The sequence below is a fragment of the Bombina bombina genome, chromosome 2 (genome assembly GCF_027579735.1).
Source record: "Bombina bombina isolate aBomBom1 chromosome 2, aBomBom1.pri, whole genome shotgun sequence".
In the NCBI taxonomy this organism is placed as follows: domain Eukaryota; kingdom Metazoa; phylum Chordata; class Amphibia; order Anura; family Bombinatoridae; genus Bombina; species Bombina bombina.
In genome coordinates this window covers 183853922-183860355 of record NC_069500.1, presented here as the reverse complement: position 1 = coordinate 183860355, position 6434 = coordinate 183853922, and positions in this window count along the sequence as shown.

Sequence of the window (6434 nt, the reverse complement as noted above, 5' to 3'; positions counted from 1 at the left end):
CAGAGGCATCCAGTGATTGACTATTGAGCCTGATACCAGCATGCATTCCATCATGCTTGCATCTAGGCCCCGCATGCAATACTGCTCAAAATAACTGGTATTCTACTTTCATGAAATGGAGAACATTTATTGCACATAACATAGTAGGAACACTGGAACTTAAAGGGACAGTCTACCTCTTTGATTAAAAGTGGCGGAGTTAATCACTGGAGTTAGAAACTAGAGGTTGAAACTGCAGACCAACTAACAGGTAAACTTAATATCTATACAAATACACAATGCTCTCCATGTCTTTTCTGCTCTCTCTGTCTGCCCTTCTCCTAAAAATCACTGCATGTGCCTATAACAACAACCCCCACACTATCCATATCTCACCCTCCCTTCTCTCATCCCCTATGCTGTTCTCCTTAGAAACACTTCCCCATCTAACTCTCCTGTGTCTAGTCATACGCGCTCCTACAAATCTCACAATCACCTTCTGTCACTCTCACTGCTACTACTGCTTGCTGCTGGTGATGTCTCTAACCCTGGCCCTGCAAAAATCACCACACTTTTACACACTCGCTCCGTCTCCCACAACAAAAATTCAAGGTCACGCAATACCAACAATCTCATCTCCATTAACCCACAGCACCTATCCCCTCTCTTTTCTTGTGCCCTCTGGAATGCTCGCTCTGTCTGCAACAAACTTACAACTGTTCACAACCTGTTTATTTCCAACGCTTTTAACCTTTTAGCAATTACTGAAACCTGGCTATCTTCCTCTGACACTGCTTCCATTGCTGCTCTCACTCATGGTGGTCTTCACTTTAGCCACACACCTAGGCCAGGTGAGAGACATGGTGGCGGTGTTTGCATCTTACTCTCCCCCTCCTGCTCCTATCAGTACCTATCTCCATTTCCATCTCTCTCCTTTTCTTCCTTTGAAGTCCACTGCATCCGCCTGTTCTCCCCCCTCTCTCTCAGAGTGGCAGTTATCTATCACCCCCCTGGACCAACCTCCCAATTCCTTGACAACTTTGCTGCCTGGCTTCCTCACTTTCTCTCTACAAATACACCTACTCTAATTCTGGGGGACTTCAACATCCCTATTGACAACCCATCTGCCCCTGCTGCCTCTAAACTTCTCTCACTCACTAGCTCCTTCAGCCTCTCACAATCCACCCTATTTCCTACCCACCGTGATGGACACTCTATTGATCTGGTATTCTCCTATCTCTGCTCTCTCTCTGATGTTGCCTGTCGACCATTTCCCATCTCTGACCACCATCTGCTCACTTTTAATCCCAATATAGATGCTAAACCTACTTCCCCCTGTCGCCCCCACACCAGTATAAATCTGCACACTGTGGACCCTCCCCAACTCCCCAACTCTCCAATCTTATTCATATACCCCTCTCCCACACTTCCATGATATCCTGCCCTGACCTTGCTATAACCCACTATAATAATACTCTCTCCGCTGCACTTGACACTCTCGCTCCGCCTCAACTTTGCAAGCCCCATGTTGTCAACTCCAGCCCTGGCACTCCCAACAAACACGCTACCTACAAAAATGCTCACGCACTGCTGAACGTGCCTGGAGGAAATCCCGCTCTGAACTTGATTTCCTGCACTATAAGTTCACTCTTTACTCTTACACCTCTGCCCTTCACTTAGCTAAGCAAACATACTTCTCTTCTCTTATATCCACTCACTCTTCAAACCCTAAAAGACCCTTCTCCATCTTCAACTCTCTCCTCTACCCACCTGCACCACCCCCCTCATCTGCATTCAGTGCTCAAGACCTTGCTGACTATTTTTTCAATAAAACACTTGCCATCCAAAGAAACATCCCAACACAAACCTGCAATCTCCCAACTTCACTCCCAGTTACCCCCTCTGCCACTCTCTGCACCCTCCTCCCAACCACTGAGAGCGAAGTGGCTTCCCTTTTGTCTTCCTCTCACCTCACTACCTGCCCACTTGACCCTATTCCTTCACATCGAATTCCCCCTCTGTCTCCCACCCTCATTCTGGCTCTTACTCACATATTCAACCTATCCCTTTCTACCGGCTCATTCCCTGCCTCCTTCAAACATGCAAAGGTCACCCCCATCCTCAAAAAACCCTCCCTTGACCCTAACTCCCCTGCAAACTACCGCCCCATATCACTGCTCCCGCTAGCTTCAAAATTACTTGAAAAACTAGTTTTCAATCGCCTAACCCAATTCCTGTCCTCCAACTTATTGCTCGATTCCCTGCAATCTGGCTTCCGTCCCCAACACTCAACTGAGACTGCCCTCACCAAGGTTACTAACGATCTCTGCTAAAAACAAAGGCTACTACTCTATACTCATCTTACTGGACCTCTCTGCTGCCTTCGACACTGTTGACCATCCCCTTCTCCCCTTCCCCTTCTCCTACAGATTCTCAGCTCTCTTGGGGTCTGTGACACTGCCCTCTCCTGGATTCACTCTTATCTCTCTAACAGATCCTTCTCCTTCTTCTGCTGGTGACTCCTCCTCTCTTTGCCTCTGTCTGTTGGAGTACCTCAAGGCTCTGTCCTGGGTCCTCTACTATTCTCTATTTACACTTCTTCACTGGGTAAACTTTTCAACAGCTATGGCTTCAGCTATCATCTCTACTCTGACGATACCCAGATCTACCTTTCCACCCCTGCACTCTCTCCATCTGTCAATTCTCACATCAGCGACTGCTTATCTGGCATTTCCTCCTGGATGGCCTCTCACCACCTAAGTATAAACATGTCCAAGACCGAACTACTTCTAATTCCCCCCTCTAACTCTACTCCAGTTTCTAATTTTTCCATCCAGCACCACTATCTCCCCATCACCCCAAGTCCGCTGCCTTGGAGTCACGCTTGACTCAAATCTGTCCTTCAGTCCTTCATTTCCTACATCCAATTGCTCTCTTCATCCTGCCACAACCACCTACGCAATATCTCCAAAATTCGTCCATTTCTAAGTGCTGAAACTACTAAACAGCTAATCCACTCCCTGGTAATTTCCCGACTTGACTACTGTAACAACTTACTAACTGGCCTCCCTCTCGCCCATTTCTCTCCCCTCCAATCGATCCTTAATGCATCTGCCAGACTAATCCACCTCTCTCAACGCTCTGTTTCTGCTGCACCTCTCTGTGAGTTCCTCACTGGCTCCCCATTCACAACATAGTTAAATTCAAAATTCTCACCCTGACCTACAAAGCCCTCACCAATGCTGCCCCACCCTACCTGTCCTCACTTATCAACAAATACACTACTGCCCGCCCCCTTAGATCCAACAATGACCTGCTTCTTGCGTCCTCTACCATCACCTCCTCTCATGCTAGATTACAGGACTTCTCTCGGGCGGCACTAACCCTCTGGAACGCACTTCCTCATGCTGTCAGACTTGCCCCTAACCTCTCCTCCTTTAAATGTTCCCTAAAGACCTTTCTGTTCAGGGAAGGTTATCACCCGACTTATTAACATACTAACTTCACTTAACTAACAGCTGCCCTCTATCTCCTCACTAATACCATTCTCACCTTTGCAGTCCCCACCTCCTGTTTCCCATCCTACCCATCTAGATTGTAAGTTCCCACGGGAATAGGGCCCTCAATTCCCCCTGTTTTCTTGTTTTTGTTTTTTTCTGTAAAATGTTGTCGTATTGTTTCTCCATTGTACTGTTATCCTTGTACCAATGGGCAGCGCTGCGGAATCTGTTGGCGCTTTATAAATAAAGAATAATAATAAATAATAATAATACCCCAAAATTGTAATTGTTTAAAAAGATAGATAATCCCTTTATTACCTATTCCCCAGTTTTGCACACCCAACATGGTTATATTAATATACTTTTTTTTACCTCTGTGATTACCTTGTATCAAAGCCTTTTCTGACAGCCCCTTGTCACATGGCTATTTATTATCTATTGACTTGCATTTTAGCCAATTAGTGCTGTGTCCACGGGAGTGAGCACAATGTTATCTATATGGCACACATGAATTTGGAAGTCTCTTGTTGTTTAAAGGAAATAAAAATGCATGTGATAAGAGGCTGTCGATAGTAGCTTAGAAACAAGCAGAAATTTAGAGTTTTAAATGGTATAAAGTTTATTAATATAGCAATGTTGGTTGCGCAAAGATGGGGAATGGGTAGTAAAGGCGTTATCTATCTTTTTAAACAAAAACAATTTTGGTGTAGACTGTCCCTATAAAAAATGCAGCAAAATTGGAATAACATAACAGGTACAGAATAGTCAGAGAAGTAGCAAATAATGCAAACAGTCAAACAGGCAAGGTTAAAACAACTCAGAAATATACAACATTAATCAAAATTAATCAGTAATGCCTCAAGAAAAACCCAGTCAAACCAAGAGACAAAAATAAAAATGATTAGTGAAGGGGAATATCTTAAGGAAAACCTAGTCACACCCCTTTACAGACCACTAGTTAAACCTCATCTTATGTACTGTGTGCAGTTCTGGAGGCCACATGTCCAGATGCATGTAAATAAATTGGAATCTGTTCAAACGAGGGCTACTGAACTGGTACATTGTCTAAAAAATAAAAGTTACCAGGAAATAGGTATATATGTATAGCTTAGAGGAGAGAAGGGAAAGAGGTGGTATGATTGAAACCTTCAAAATATATTAAGGGGCTTAACAAAGCTGAGAGTATTTTTCATAAAAAGAGCAATTCCAGAACAAGGGGTCATGATCTCAAGTGGAAGGGTAGCAGGTTCAGGAGCAATTTGTGGAAGCGATCCTTCAGAGAAAGGGTGGTTGATTCCTTGAATACATTTTCATTAGAGGTGGTAAGGACTGGCATATGTTAAACATGGGGCCATTTTTTTACCAAAAGATAATGAAAATACTGCTGCTGATAAACAATGAAAATGGCTGATTGTGATTGCATGGACATTGTAAATGGACTCAACTAGCTCTACATGGTGGTTATTATGCTGATAAACAAAATAAAGTGATCAACTGCTATAAAGGGGATAATACATATAGTTAAAAGACAGTAAACACCTTATAATTACAAGACATTTCTGTTGTCTTAATATAGAATATTTAAACTAATATATTTAAAAGAAATTAAAGGGACAGTCAACACCAACATTGTTGTTGTTTTAAAAGATAGATAATCCCTTAATTACCAATTCAATAGTTTTGCATAGCCAACACAGTTATAATAATACATGTTTTACCTCTGTAATTACCTTGTATCTAAGCCTCCGCAGACTGCTCCCTTATTTCAGTTTTTTTTACAGACTTGCAGTTTAGCCAATCAGAGCTGTCTCCATGGTAAATTCACGTGCATGAGCTAAATGTTATCTATATGAAACACGTGAACTAATTTCCTCTAGTGGTGAATAACTATCAAAATGCATTTAGATTAGAGGCGGCCTTCTAGGTCTAAGAAATTAGCATATGAACCTCCTAGGTTTAGCTTTCAACTAATAATACCAAGAGAACAAAGCAAAATTGGTGATTAAAGAAAGTTGTTTAAAATGACATGCCCTATTTGAGACATGAAAGGTTTTTTTGGACTTGACTGTCCCTTTAACATCTTGTTTGCTTGTAACTCTTTTTCATAATCCAAAACTCTTCCTACCACTTGCCTTATTTGGAGAATTTTGTGGGAAACAAGGCTAGCCACGGTCATAATGTTAGTATAAGCGTGCATTGTTTTGCAGTTGATAGCTGTTAAAGCCAGTTATCAAAAGATATGTAGCAAAGTAAGCATTAAGAAATTTGCACTGTGCATTTCCAGCTCTAAGAATTAGAAAATCAATAACTTTCAGAGTTAATTACACGACAAGGGACCAAAATAAATAGTTAAAGCATATTGCAAAGTAATTTTTCTTTTCTTTTTTTTTTATTATGCACAACTAATAATTTTATATTGAAATCTTAAGTTGTTTACTTTGAAGTCTTGCTTGAGAGACACAATACAGCTCCTATGCATGCCATTTGTGCAGTAGTATATCCCTTTAATTAGAATATTGATGCTTAGTGCATCCAACAAATAAATCAAATGTATCCCATAGAAAAAAACAATTGGTGACATTGCTGAATGCCTGCCATGATTCCAGTGATATGTCATCCCATAAGCACAGCAGTCAGTGTGAAATAAGGCTGATATGCTGCCATGGTTGCTGTATAGCTGGCATAAAGCAGCAGCTGAAACATAATTAAACAGGGGGTATCATACTTATTGTTTGTATTATTTGATATCCTACCACAGTATGAAGCTGTCTCCTATACGTAAACCTAGCGCATTACTAACAAGCAAACTTACCAGTATGATTTGCCTTTATTATTTTAGTGTTCAGAGCACTTGTTTCCCCTCAAAGCATGAAGAATTGCCCCAAATCCGAATTACACTTCAGCGAAATGTTGTTCACACTTCACCGACTATTGATTTAGTCTATTTATTGAAAG